This window comes from Lactuca virosa, chromosome 1 (genome assembly GCF_052849685.1).
Source record: "Lactuca virosa cultivar CGN04683 chromosome 1, Lactuca_virosa_CGN04683_v6, whole genome shotgun sequence".
Taxonomy (NCBI): domain Eukaryota; kingdom Viridiplantae; phylum Streptophyta; class Magnoliopsida; order Asterales; family Asteraceae; genus Lactuca; species Lactuca virosa.
In genome coordinates this window covers 37,410,682-37,427,090 of record NC_136426.1, presented here as the reverse complement: position 1 = coordinate 37,427,090, position 16,409 = coordinate 37,410,682, and the positions used below count along the sequence as shown (strand labels likewise).

The following is a 16,409-nucleotide window of genomic DNA, read 5'->3' as shown; positions in this document are numbered from 1 at the left end:
TACACTCACATTTAAGGGGTTACATATAAAAATTGTCTTAGTTATGTGAGAGAAATGTCTACATCTATCTATAATTACTATTATGATTCTTTCATTTAGCGAACTTGCAAGTTGCCATGGAACTTCCTTCCTTCAATTACATAAAATTCAAAACTTCCAAACTTATATCATATTATAAATACCCTTACACAATATAAATCACCTCATCAACTTCGCACCTTAAAACTCATTATTAGTTCTCTATCTGTTTTATCATGTCGGCAGAACCTCAATCACTATTGCAACCACCAAGATATGGAAACCTAATCACAATTCTTAGTATCGATGGAGGTGGAGTACGAGGCATCATTCCAAGTGTCATCCTTGAATTTTTGGAAACTGAACTACAGGTATATATCGTTTATAATTAAGTTTAGTTACTTGAATTATTCTTTTTATCTTTGCAAGAACCATAGAAAAAATATGAGGAGGTTGTATAATTATGACAGAAATTAGACGGTAAGAATGCACGACTGGCAGATTATTTTGATGTGATAGCCGGGACAAGCACTGGTGGTCTGGTGACGACTATGTTAGCTACTCCCGGTGTAGATAATCGACCGATTTTTGCAGCTAAGGATATTAAAGATTTTTATCTTCAACATTGTCCTAAAATCTTTCCACCACGTGATATAAGGTATGTATTATTAACAACAAAACAAAATTAGTTAACGTGTGACACTTCTTGTAGCGATAATGGGAAATAGTCCTAAAATCTCTCAATGATTTTTATCTTGAACATTCAAATGTTTGGTTGTTGAACTTCTCCATTTTTTTATGGGATAATTTCATATACGCCCTTCTTAAACCTCAAAATATCATATTTGCCCAATTTAATTTCTCAATATCATATTTACCCTTCATAAACCGTCAAAATATCATATTTGTCCAAATCCTTTTTTATGCTGTTTTTAATATTTTATAATCATTTTTATACCTTAGAATTATTATAATAATTAAAAATTTTAACTATATTATCCTTACGTCTATGATAAAGAAATGTGAACTTCTAAATTATTGGAATGTTGCCCTCTTGACAAACAAAAATATTCATCTTCAACCCACTCTATGGAATGTATATTTTAATTGTTTAGTTTTTGTTGTTGTTGATTATTATCATGTTGTAGATGAAGGATATTTTAAATATTATCAGTGAAATTTTGATGTTTAAAAAGTGCATATACGATATTTTGATATTTAAGAAGTGCATATATGATATTTTGATGTTTAAAAAGGTCATCTATGATATTTTGAAATTTTATGAATGGTAGATATGATATTTAGAAATTTTATGAAGGGTAATTATGATATTTAGAAATTAAATTGGGTAAATATGATATTTTGATGTTTAAGAATGGCATATATGAAATTGTCCCTATGGAAGGGAAACAATTGGGTGGACGGTTTTGTACATCGCTAATTCTCCCATTTTTGTGTGAAGAATGAATTTTTTTTTCACGTAGTATTTCCCTAATAATTGGTTAGTTATGTCTTAAATCTTCATTTTTAATTTACATTGTGTAGGAGACACCGTCGGCTCGGTGCTGTTAAAAAAGCGATCAAAGCTCTACGGGGACCAAAATATGATGGTGAACACCTACATAAAGTTATTCGAGAAACACTAAAAGAAAAACAACTTCACGAAACATTAACAAATGTCGTGATTCCAACGTTTGACATAAAATGTTTGCAGCCTATGATCTTCTCAAGCTTCCAGGTATTTCATCGATTTATACATTTGTTGCCTCTAAAAACCATCAAGTTATCAATTTCAAACCTGAAAATGCTTACATTGAAATTAAGAGGATGATTTTTTTTAACATCTTCAAAAGAGGTTAAAAGCAAGAAAAAATAAACGCACTTTCATTGGTTTATTTATTATAGCATCTTACTTTTGATTTTCAAATTACAACATTATATGTTAATAAATCTATCAATTATAGCAACTTTATCTAAATACACAACAATTTTCATAGGCACTATAATTGGTTAGTTTTTTAAAAGTATAATATTTTAATAAGAAAACGTTGAAAGTATATTATTATAGTTGAATAGATTTTTAAAGTATGATAGAAAGTGCAATGCTTTAATAGATCGATATGAGAGCAGAATGTTATAATACAAAATGAAACTCTTTTGCTATCTCTTACATCAAGTTAACCCTTTTAAGATAACCATATGATATTAATATTCATGTTTATTAGATAAAGAAGAACCCAAATCTTGATGCTAAGTTATCCGATATATGCATTGGAACATCAACTGCCCCAATTTATCTTCCTCCATATTCGTTCAAAACAAAAGATTCTAAAGAAAAATTACTTAAAGAATTCAATCTTATCGATGGTGGAATAGCAGCCAACAATCCGGTATATATGTCTTATTCACTAATAATTACTCAGCTATATATGTGGTTTAAGTTAAATATGTTATTATTTATTTATTTAATTATTTTTTTTTGCAGACTTTGGTTGCCATAAGCGAAGTAACAAATGAAATAACTAGAGGCAATTCAAACTTTTACCCAATAAATGCAACAGAATATGGACGATTTCTAGTATTGTCATTGGGCACTGGGTCACAACAAGTTCAAGCAAAGTATGATGCTACTGAGTCATCAAGATGGGGGGTTTGGAGGTGGCTGACCAGTGGTGACTCAACCCCATTGGTGGAGGTATTTACTCAGGCGAGTGACGATATGGTTGACTATCATATCTATAGTGTCTTTCAAGCCCTTCATTCACAAGAAAATTATATTCGTATTCAGGTAACTATATTTCCTTTCCGTTGTATTTTAAAAAGATTCAAGATTTCATATTATGACAGAGCGAATTAAAATGATATCAGGATGACACTTTAAGCGGGGACTTAATTTCTTTGGATTTGGCAGCACAAGAAAACTTAGAAAATCTTGTGAAAGTGGGACAAGAGTTGTTGAAAAAACAAGTGACGAGAGTGAACTTGGACACGGGCAAACATGAGCCTTACCATCCTTACACCACCAACGAGATGGCTTTAATAAAGTATATTCATGTTTCCCGTATAACTATATTTAATTAGCATATATTTTAGAACATATATACAAAGCATTTTATGATATTCATTTGAATATTTCTCATATATATATAGGTTTGCGAAAGTACTCCACCAGGAGAAGAATGTATGAAAACTTAGATCACCAAATACTAATAGAGGAAGAATTACACAAGAAGAGTCGGTGAAAGAACAAATTGCACTTTCAAAAAGAACACCAGCGCTCTCAAAGGCACTTTATCACTCTAGTTAAAATTTATATGAGCCCAACCCAAACTAAGATTTTCTTTCTTGTGTATGGATTTACATGGTTTATTCTAAATGAAGTCCGTAATTATGTTGTCTAGTTGAAAACTTAATTAATCGATGTAACCGTATTGTTCTAGACTTTCAGTTTTCTGCTAATTCAAGCATATCCATATTTTAATAAATGAATAGTTTTAATCTCCTTTTGCCAAGTGTCACTCTAATACAACTCCTCATTCTAATAAATGAATAGTTTTAATCTCCTTTTGATATATCTCTGAATTAATAATTTATTTAAAATGACTTATTTAAAATAATTGATTAATAATTATAAATTTTTATTATAAAAGTTTAATTAATTTTATAACCGTGGTTTCCACAGGTTATAAACTAGTAAATAATAAATTAAAAACACTTGGCGTATTTTCTTAAATAGAAAATGTACAATAAATATGCGTTCACCATTGAACTAGCAAAAGTAGAATCATTGTTAGATGCACTATGCATCTTTTACCATATTTAAATATTGTAATTCCTTCGCATTTTAGCATTGAATTCATTCATTTTAAGTTATGTTTGGAACATTTTATGATTTTGGTGGAATATCCAGATCTATGCAATTCTTGGTTGTGATACAGATCGGCGATTAGGTCAAGACTATTGAGTAATTAGTAATTATTTAATTATTTATTCAAATTAGATAGGAGCTATCTTTATTTAAAATTAAGACATATATTAGTATCTTTTAATTTATGATAAGATTATCTATTAACACTTATATATAGGGTTTCGATATGTCTTTTTGATTAATAATGGAATACGAATTATAGAGATTTTACTCTGTTTTGGAGAATCCCTGTGTCTTAAATAAATAACATGTCTTATCAATTGGTATAGAGCAACGATTCTGGCAAAATCATTATTCATTGGAGTATTATGCACATCGGTGATGTTCATCGGAAGTATTGTTCACGACTTTAATTGTTCATCGGAAATATTGTTCACAACAACACTATTCACAGGTTACTGTTCATCGTTTTTATTTTTAGGGTATCGAGATGGTGAACAACACTGATCGAATCACGCGGTTGGAGACGAACTTGGCTATACTCCGCCAGGATTTGAAAGACGATCGGGAGGCTAATTCACAGCGGTTCCACCAGGTGATGAAATCTATCACTGACTTGTCAGTTAAGTTAGGAAGCTTGGACAGCAAAGAAGAGGAAAAGAAGGAAGATTCCAAGGGATTCCAATGGGGAACATTAGAGGGCTCTGATAATAAAATCAATGCATTGAAAGAAGAGAAGGGAAAGAGAAAGGAAGAAGAAAAAGAAAACAATGGCAAATATGGCAGTAATTTCAAACAGGTTGACTTCCAGAAGATCGAGATGCCCACATTCGATGGGGAAGACTCCCATGGTTGGATCTACCGGGTGGAACGCTACTATGAGATCCAAGGTATTAAAAGCACGACACAACTCAAGACAACCTCCTTATGCATGAAGGGAGTGACACTAGCTTTGTATAGATCGAATGAAATTCGAATACCTTTCTAGACTTGGGCGACACTTAAACAAAGACTTTTAGCATGATTTCAACTCTCGTATAAGGGAACCTTCAAAAAGATGGGGGTCATCTGGGCGAATTACCAGGTCTTGGAAGGAACTTTCATCAATGTGCTACCGAAACTCAGATCATCAGTAAGGGTCATGCAACCCGAGGGCCTAACACACGCAATGAGATTAGGAGTAATGATCGATGAAAACCAAGCCAACGAAGATAAGACTGAAAATTATGGGGAATTAGGAGACGATCCACAATTTTAGCAATATTCAACTACAGAACCCAAATTTCCACCTTGAGGACATGGTGTTTGTTTGGGAGGGAGTAATGATACGACTCGGCAACCAGGTCAAGACTATTGACTAATTAGTAATTATTTAGTTATTTATTCAAATTAGGTAGTAGCTATCTTTATTTAAATTTGGATATCTATTAATATCTTTTAATTTAGGATAATATTATCTATTAACATTTATATATATAGGATTTCAATATGTCTTTTTGATTAATGATGGAATAAGAATTACAGTTTTTACTCCATTTTGGAGAATATCTGTGTCTCAAATAACAGGTCATATCAAGTTGATTTTCATGTTTAAAAGGAAGCATGGATGGATGTGGATAGGTCTGACAATCGTGTCATGTTCAAGTTGATGGGTCGTGGGTTGGCTGCTCAAAATAGACCAACCCGAATATGACCTATTTAACTATACATGTCACGGGTTTGGAACATAAACCCGTATACGACCCGTCAACCTGTTTATTTATACGGGTTTGTGGGTTGGCGGGTCAGATTCGGATACGTGGGTTAGATTTGGTTTTCAGTTAACTATAGAAATATTTCTAAAGACCTTATTAGCATTGTATTCTTTTCAAAGTTATATTTGTCAAAAAAACAAAAAACAAAAACAAAAAACAAAAAACAAAAAACAAAACAAAAACAAAAAGATATGTTTAGTACAAGTTTTTAGTTTGAAAAGAAATATCAAGACCATTCGCACTGTTACAACAGCACTGAATTTTCAATCAACTAATAAAATATTTCTTACTAACAAATATTATAAGATAATGGTAAAGTTAAAATATAAAACAGTATAACAAAAAAGCAGGCATGGATAGTTTTAAAAGTGGTAGCGAAAATGAGACTTTGGACATAAATCATAAATGATATTTGTAAGTGTTACTAACAATATGTAAAAAACGAAAAATGAATAAAGACAATTGAATAAAGTTTTTTGTAATGTTGGTTTGTTGTCCTATTATTTATTTATGTGGCAGTGCATGGAGTTCATTTTCTAATGTATTAAAAGATTTTTTAAAAATATATAATTTTTTTATTGAAATCATAAACGGGTCACGGGTCAACCCAGTTATTTTTTGGCAAACTCATGCGATCCGTTTAATAAATGGGTTGGTGGTTGAAAAACTCAACCCACACCCATTTATCTTCGTGTCGGTTTCATATCGGGTCACGGGTCGTATCGAGAATTGTCGGGCCTAGATGTGGATGCAAAGAATAGTTCATGGTCAAAGTTTGAAGCGATTTTGACAAGAAACGAGGATGATGCAAAGAAATAAAAGATCTGGCTAGAAGAGAACGAACAGAACTGTGGATATGGCCTATATCAACACGGGTCGTGTAAGCACTTTTCTTGACTTGCCTTCCACAACTCCTGTTTTACGTTACATATAGTCAATAAGTCAACTAAAATAGATAGTCCTTTTGTCGCCTTGTTTTGCAAAAGTTCCCATAGCTTTCTGACCCATTCTTCACACTAGGAGTTGCATAGCATTTTAGAGACGACACACAAGCATGATATTTGATACAGGAATCAGCTGGGTGTTTCTTTTGCTCCCAAGTCCTCCTGTATATCTGGTTATTAACGACATCTACGAATTCTCGATCACCAAGCTTTTATATGATGGCTAATTTAATGATTTAATTTAATAATTTATGACAAAGAGTCTACCAATACAAAACATGTGGAATTTTGCTTCCACATGAGATTGTCCAAGTTCGAATGAAAGGGGAGTGTTCGAAGTCTTGTAATTCCAACTGTTGCTCTAGTTTTGATTGAGGAACCATATAAACACATGAATACAAGGTGAGATACGTAAGGATAAACTGCATAGATGATCTTCAAACAACGTGGCAAATAGGATCTAGGTGAAACGCTTTTCACACATTATTATTTGCAACACCGGAAATTTTTGCAACACCTTTGGTCAAAGAGAACTTTGCAATACAAAGTCCATGTAATTCAGTAATTGTAAACGTAATCAATATCGTCCAACAAGAATAACAACAAATCCAAGGTGCACCGAAATCGGTCCTGAACCGGTCCTAGATCGGTCCTAAGTCGGTCTTTTTTTTTTGGACCGATCCTTTTTAGACCGATCCTTTTTAAACCGGTCCCAATCGGTTCTTGGTCGGTCCTTTTTCGGTCCCGTCCTTTTTTGGATTGGTCTTTTTTCGGATTGGTTTCACTCTAAACTAGTCCGATACGGGTCTTTTTTCGGTTTGGTTTCAGATTTTTTCGGGTCCGACTTCAATTTTTCCAAAATATTTCGCTACATTTCATAACATTTTAATTCATCATCCATCAAGTACATATATAATAATTTTAACATTTCATAACTTCATAAATACACGTATAACTTCAACATATCATTAATATATAAAACTTAAAAATTGGATTCAAGCTTTTGTAGTGTAAATCCGGAGACATTTTGGGAGACATTTTGAGAAGGAGAGAATTTGAGGTGAGAAAAATGGTCGGATATGATGAATATTTATAGGGTATTTAGAAGTATAAAATATCAGAAAAAAGAAGATTATAGCCGTTTGACAATTCTAGTGGTTGCATTATATTTATTGCCCAAAACAAATCAGCAAAAAACAATTTTGCATTTCTATTTTCTAGCCAGTAGCTAATTTTCATTACTTATTAGTTGGTTGAATAAAAATAAATACTAAAAGCAAAGTTTGAATTTGTCCCACATCGGTGAATCAAATAAGAATGGGAAAGTGAAAACATTATAAAATGGGAAAGAAGGCCGCTGCTCCAAATCACAAAAGAAAAGTAAAACAAATGAGAGTTAGGTGCCTATGCTTAATTGGGCTACCAAAATCATTTGTTTATGAATCGGTTCATTTTTGGACCAATCTAGGACCTGTGTTGGACTGCCACATATGCAGTCTTTAAGGACCGAGTCAAAGTTTCAGCTAGACTGCTAAAGGACTGATTGGTCCAGGACAGGTTAAGGACATGTTAGGTTCATGTGCATTTTTCCTGGATTGATTTGAACCGGTTCTTTTGCCCACCTCTAAATCCAACACAGAAGAAGAGCTGGGCCGACATACGCATAAAAAATCCAAAATCAAAGCATAAAGAAATCACTAGATGCATGGTGTGGGCTGTTGGGCTTGAACCGATGGGAGCCGGGTTCCTCATTTCTCAGTTTTTTTTGGGAGGTGTTTATTTCTCTATTTGCACATTTTCTCTATAATTAATAAAGACTTATATGGATGGAAATGAAATTCATTTTTTTTCTTTTATCTTCAATTTTAATACCAAACAAACAACATAATTAAAAGTAACTTTATTTCAATCTACCAAAAATGCCCAATGAGTAAAAAAAAAAAACTAGGATTTAGAGTATTCTCGTTTTGATTTTTGGTAATATCAATCTTGGATAACTTTTAATACATTTTATCTAATAAATAGTGCAAAAAAAAGGCCACTAAGAGCCTTCAAAAGTCAAGTCAAAATTGTGAAAATGGGTTTGCCATCCAACATTTTCTTCAAATGGTTGTATATATATATAAGGTACGTTTGCAAAACTAGTTGGAAAGTGATAGACAGTAACCAAAAGTTATTGCTTTTAATTGTACTGAAATATTCCTTGTTAGTTTTTAAAGGTGTAAAACTAATTAAAAATCAAAAAGCTAAAAGCCCCCAGCTACTTGAAGAAACTTTTGAATTCAAGGTTATTGTTTAAAGTAAAAGTTAAAAACTCCTAGAACCAAACAAACCATTTTTTTTAAAGTTAAAAAAAAAAACTTAGTGTCCAACAAACCCATAGTTGTGAAAATAATTCAATCAGCTGTCTATCTTTATGAAATTGTTTGGGTTTTTTTTCCTTCTAACCATTGCTCTCCTAACACCAACAATCATGTCTTATAATTTTTTTTACCTTTAAACTTTTGTCTTTATTGATAAACCGATTATAAGGGTTCACTGGTGAAAATAGTCAAAATACACTTTCATTGTCATGGATGCCTTCTCTTTTGTTTTGCTTTCGTACATGGACTCAGATCCCTCTTGGGTGTATGCATTGGTTATAGTTTCACATAGCAGTAGAGCTACATCTCCAACTAAATGTTAGTAGCAATCAATCTTTTAAAATGTATTAATCTTATAATCAATACATCTGATAACTACTACGGATATATTTGTAACGTCGTGATTTTTACCATATTTTTTTCTTTTTAAAGCAATGTTTAATAGAATACGTTAGCGGAAGACTTGGTTATTTATTTCAAAACATTTTCAAATCACCACGTTACTCCAAAATCGAAATCATAAATCCAAACCAATTAAAACGTAGCGGAAGCAAAAGTACTTTAAAGTAAATAATCAAAAACGTGTCCAAGAGTGGTGTCTATAATAAAAATCTACTACCTATAAGTAACCCCTCTCACCAATGCCAAACTCCTAACCTGCCTACACCAATCATAAGTCACAAAAGAGAAAAGACACAAGTGTCAACTCTTACTGAGTGAGTTCAAAAAGATTGCACAAAATACATACAAACCCTAAATTGGTCATTCATTGATTTTACGATGAAACATAAAAATGATAGACAAATATCACTTAACAAACAACCTCATATTAGAAATATCTAATCGCATATTCAATCACATACATGCATATATGTTCATCCGCAATTCTACCACATACGTATATGATCAACCGAATATCATATAAACAACCACATATCATATAAATAATCACACTTCATATATAAGCAACCTTTATCTATTCAACATTTTATTGATAACCAACATTTGTTATATATTCAACTTTTTAATATACAACCAACCTTTTGTTATATATTCAACATTTTAATATGCAACCAACCTTTTTTATTTATTCAACCTTTTATTATATCTATCCAACCTATTGATAGAAAAGTGTCCATTAGTGCTACCTAACCTAAGAGAAACACATCGTTCACTACTTGTGTGCACGGCCAGCCGAATGTTCTAAGTGGCTCATGACTTCCACCTGAAACACCAACCCAGGGATTCCACCTTCACTACTCCGAATTTTCAAAGTACAAGTACTTAGCGGTGTCGTTCAGGAATCGGTACAAACGATGCAAATTCTACCGTAACACCTCTCGACTCCCACGTGATGTTTGTGTTGGCCGCAAACGAGGGACCAACATCACTCAAGCCCACGAACACCGAAGTGCCCGCAAACTATAACATCCCAAAAACCATAGTGAATGTTTTTTATTTTTAAAGTCATTTTCATAAAAGCCATGTAACAATCAACCATTTTTTTTCCAAAATATCATAATAAACAGAGTATCCAAAATGTCTCTCAAATCATAAAAATCTGTAGGATGATGTGTACAATCAAGCATTTTCCTTCCCCCGATTATCTGAAGTGCCTGAAACATTGAAATACACAATAGTAAGCCAAATCTTAGTGAGTTTCCCCAAATTACCCCATATAGCAACATATATACAATGTAAGCAACCAGGCCTACAACACAAGGCTCGACCGCCACCCCGCCTTCAACTACTAGTTGGACCGCTCCCAAGCCTACAACATAAACGGGAGCCCTCCCTTGGGCCTACAGTATCAACTGTACCGCCCGGGTATCCTGGCCTTCAGCACCAAGCATCCCAATGTAATAAAACAATAACATGTCGACATATGCAACGATAATGTAATATCCTAAAAATTCAGAGAAAATGTTCATATTTAAATTCATTCCAATTATACGGTAATTATGTCAAAATGTAATGTCCCATTTTTCACAACCCAAAATGTTTCATTTTTATTTAGGTAAAACTTTCCAATTTATAAATCCATTATTAAGAAAACGTTTATTCCAAATTACATTTATTAAAATCAGAGTATTATAGAAAACGCGAAATCCTCAATGTTGCCGATGAGTGTGTACAGTCCTGCCTTCGCCTTCCCGTAGACAACAATGATACCTGAAACATTAAACAACCGGATAAGCATAAAGCTTAGTGAGTTTCCCCCAACATACCCCATAGGATAAACATACAAACATGCATCGGGTCCACTCAGCCATCAGACTGTAATACCCAGGGTTTGTTGGTCTGTCGTCTCAACCCAACCAATCTTCCAGAGCCTCTGTGCCTACGGCTTACAGCCGGCCAACATCGAGTATCTTGGCCTACAGCACAAAGCAGGACCGCCTCAACCCACCACTAAAATATGTCGACATATAACCAAACAAGGATCAAGTAGGCACATAATACAGACAAATAGAAATCATATAGCTCACTACTGCCTACTAGTCCTCTCACAACACACAGTCCTGCTACCAGCTAACCTTTATGAAATGTGTAACCATAAGTACCCAGAGGTAAGATAGCCACCCGAACAGATGATCCTACTCTAGAGCCACAACCAAACAAGTAACAGGAAATAAAGCCTAGATCAAGAGTTCTTAGCATATCCTACATGACTACATATAGTCCCTAGGGCACTCCACTAGATGATAACCAGTAAGCACAGATAACATACAGATCCCAACGGTGCAATACAACATAACAACATCCTATATAACAGAATACCGATCTAACAGATCACTACAGTATAGCAACATCCTATATAACAGGATTCTGATCTAACAGATTGCTATAGCATAGCAACATACTCGATACCAAGATATAGATCTAACAGATCCCTACAGCATAGCAGCATACTCGATACCAGAATGCATATCTAACAGATCCCTACAGCATAGCAACATACTAAATAGCAATACCCAAGAAATGCATGACCGTATATAATCAGAGATGAGATAGACATCCGGACAGGTGATCCTACTCTAGAACCACAGCCAAATAAGGAACATGTAAGAGAGCCTAGATCAAGAGTCCTCAGTCTATCCTACGTGACCATATAAAGCCCCTAAGGCATCCCTCTACTAACCGATAACCAAAACTAGTGGACCGAAATTCATGCCTTCGACCCACGGTACGATGAGGCAAAACTCACCTGAAATGAAGAAACCCGAGAACACCATGATACACTCCATGCTACACTACTTACTCTGGCGGATCCACAATCATCAGAATCATATAAAATCTTAATCGCCAATCAAAACCCTCAAGTTTGACTCACAAGTCAAACTTGGTCAAAAAGTCAACGGTTAGTGGAGTCAATAAAAATCAAAGTCCGAGGTTGGTTGAGTACACCCCTCTACAGGTCACCTATCCATCCAAATGACCAATTCTCAAACACCATCAAAAATACCCAAAATACCCCTAGGTCAATCTTGGTCAAAAATTAGGCAAAAGTCAAAATTCCAAAAAGTCAACCGAGTCAACCCTTATTTCTTCGACTTAAAGCTTCTAATTACAAATCCAAGGCTAAAATATCCTCAAGATTCATAAAGTTTCCAACTTTATGACTTTGCATGTCCATTAAGTTCCCAACAGCAAAGATCCTAACCTCTTAATCCATTAAGACCATGCATGGGAATCAACTAGTGTCCAAGATTATATTTTTATGACTTAAGAGGCTCCAAAACCTCTGAAAGGACAACTCAAATGGATTAGAGTAACCCATACTCATAATACCAAGCTTATTGGACCAAAAGAACATAAAATCAAGCCCAAAACAAGATCTAAGTATAAATTAACCAAGTACAAAACTTTATACCTCCAAGTGATGTCAAATGGTGATGTGATTCTGAATCTAAGGTGCTTCACTCCTCAAAGATGGTCTCTACTTCCTTCTTTCTTCTTCAAAGGCACAAAACACACACACAAGCTCAAAAGGCTCACAAGGTAGATTAGGGTTTGCCATAACGTTTTGAGAGGATGGGGGCTGATGAAAGGAACCAGGTTTGAGAGTTAATGAAGAATAAATATGGTCAAAACCCTAAATATTAGGGTTTGGGACTTCACCCCGTATGCCCTGTGTACGCAAACGTACGTCCAACGCACGTGGCTCCAGCCCACACTTCCAAAAATGGCAATACTAGCCCCTCTCATCCATAAATCTTACATCTTAAGGACCTAAATGTAATAAATCTAAATATAAGGTCCAAAAGTGAAAGTGCCTCAAAACAAGATGTTATAATTCTCCCCTACTTGAACTAGACTTCGTCTTCGAAGTCGGCCGTCGCGAATGACTCAGGATAATGCTCCCGCATCTCAGCCTCCGGCCCCTAGGTCCACTCGGAGCCTCTCCGATGTTGCCACTGAACCTTTACCAAAGGTACCTTCTTGCGTAGGACCTTCATCTTTCTCTCCAATATAGCCACCGACCTCTCAATGTAATTTAGGTGCTTATCGACCTGAATATCATCCAAAAGGACGACTGCCTCACCATCCAACACATACTTCCGCAACTGAGAGACATGGAAGTGTTGTGGATCTAGTTGAGCTCACTCGGAAAATCCAACTGGTAGGCCACCTTGCCTACCCTGGTGATCACATGGAACAGTCCAATACACCAGGGGCCCAATTTCCCTCTCTTCCTGAAGCGTATCACACCCTTCCAGGGTGAGACCTTTAGCAGTACCATAAACCTTAAATAAACCCTTGACTCCCGGACACGCATTTACCAACCACTGCTTCCATGAGCGAAGATGATCAATTCAAAAAAATTTGCATTGCATCCAACCCTTATCCGTTTACTTTATCCAAACCAGCTAGTTCGTGAGTCTCCCGACTTCCAACAACGCACCAACCCCGAAAGTACCACAAACAAGAGAAACCAATCAACCACCATGTAGTTGTCTTAGACTCAAAATTTGTTGGGAACACCACGACTGATGATGATCTTGATGCGAAACCAAAATATTCAGCAGCTACGCGGAAGTCTTAAACTTAGAGAAATGCGACTAAGAACCGAACCTTGGCACAAGGTCTTCCTACTCCTAGGTCCCACTCTCCCCCACTTGAAATATGCTAGAACTTACAACTTCACAATCCTTCGACACTCAGACTAATATGAACTCCACCACTTGATCCCAACCACTAATATCCCAATACACAGGAGAATCTGGACCCACATAATACCATAAATACCAACACACATACAATCTGATGACAAAGATAATTAACCCATTCATACAATAAATTAAATTAACCAAGGCCAACTAAGGTGCTTCCATTTAACTGATCATCCGCGATTACAATTGAACTTTGAAACACAAACAAAAAGTAAAGATAACTACCAATACCACCATAATTTCTAAAAAGAAGAACTGCTAACTTAACTCTCAGTCTTCGGGACTTCGGCCATCCCATGACGACCGTCAGGCAACTGCCAAGCCAAGGGTGTAGGATCCAGCACCTCACCAAAAACGAGAAAAGGACAACGAGCTCTGATGTGGCCTTTTTGAACGCAATGAAAACAAACTCGTGCACTCCACCTACAGTCTCTTCCAAAATGACCCTACTCGCCACACCTGTGACATACAAAAGATCGTCACCTCCCTCCAACTGATCCCGTACTCTGACCGGCGGACTTGAACCACTTTACTGCAGGCTGGGATTGATCCGGAGCCTGTCACTGCTCCCTTGTCTGGGTCTCTATCTCAATTTCTTGCCTCCTTGTGGCATCCTGAAGCTCAGCGAGAGAACCGCAACGCTGGATGGACACGAACTGTTGAATATCCATCTTGAGCATGCCCAAGTACCGAGTCATCTGAGCTTTCTCAGAAGCAATAAACTCAGGGAAAAACATAGCTCTCTCTAAGTGAACATCTTGGTGACCTCCATTACCGACTCGGTCACCTGCCTCAGATCCAAATACTCCTGGGCCAACCCCTCCCACTTCACCAATGGAACATATCTCAAGTGGAACGTCTCAAAGAACTGCTCCCAAGACACTGCAGCTCGCTGCTCTGGGGTGTATAAACTAATAACCAGTATCCACCAATCCTTTGCTCCAGACCGAAGAAGGTTTAGAGTGCACTTGACCTTCTGGTCAACTGGGAAAGAGCAAGTAAAGAAACATCCCTCAACATCTGACAGCCACCGCATGACAATGATCGGATCCTGAACCCTGTTAAATACCGGGGGCTTCGTATTGTCAAAGTCTCGGTACTGGAAATCTCTCCCAGCATCGATCCCTACCGTAGTGACGGCCGCGGTGGCTGCAGTAGCGGCAGTCTCAGAAAGTGCAGCGTATCAGTCGTCGAAGAACTCCATCATAGCGGTCTTAAAAGACCCAAACAACTCTGGTATCTGCTCCCTTACAGTAGAAAAGACTTCATCGTGAATCATCTCCCTCACCCGGTCCTTAGTCAATCTTGGCCCATCTTGGCTACATGTTCCGGCTCCTGATCCTGAACCTCCAGTAGCCGCCATACTAAAAATATACCAAGAAAAGATCAGACATCACAACACAATGCTCAACACACCATGACCTACTCCTATTAGTTACTTAGTAGCCTCGAAATTCCTCCTGAATCTTATATGGATCATGTGCTTTCAGTAGTACGGGCCCATACTACCTTCCACACCTACCACTATTTGATTCAGAATTCATCCCAAGGTCCTAAGTCATAACAAGTATGGGTATTTTGGGAACCACTCTCCTGTTCGGCTCTGGTTGACTGTACATATTGCATCTTTCTGAAAAGTCAAAGTTAAGTCAAGGCCCACGTTCCTGATCCCAAGCCAACAATCAAACAAGAACATGACAAGAGACCGAGCCTATGTCCCTAACCCAACCCTTTTATTATAAATTCTATTTCAAAAACATTTTGCAAAAACTCTTGGATCCTAGTTTGAGACTGGATTCACACAAGTGTTCCTCCAATTCACTCAAACCAGCGATCTGATACAAACTTGTAACATCCCATTTTTCACAACCCAAAATTTTTCATTTTTATATAGGTAAAACTTTCAAATTTATAAATCCATTATTAAGAAATTTTTTATTCTAAATTACATTTATTAAAATCAGAGTATTATAGAAAACACGGAATCCTCAATGTTGTTGATCAGTGTGTACAGTCTCGCCTTCGCCTTACCATAGACACTGATGATACCTGAAACAATAAACAACTGGATAAGCATAAAGCTTAGTGAGTTTCTCCCAACATACCCCATACGATAAACATACAAACATGCATTGGATCCACTCAACCATTGGACTGGAATACCCAGGGTTTGTTGGCCTACCACCTCAACCCAACCGCTCTTCCAGAGCCTCTGTGCCTACAGCTTACAGCCGGCCCACACCGGGTATCTTGGCCTAAAGCACAAAGCAGGATCGCCTCAACCCACC

The 16,409-nt window shown here is 36.2% G+C and overlaps 1 pseudogene; it reads left to right on the top strand.

The window, feature by feature from the left end:
* Window positions 1–254: 254 nt before the first annotated feature.
* Window positions 255–4,874, top strand: LOC145112972 (patatin-like protein 2; annotated as a pseudogene).
* Window positions 4,875–16,409: the final 11,535 nt, after the last annotated feature.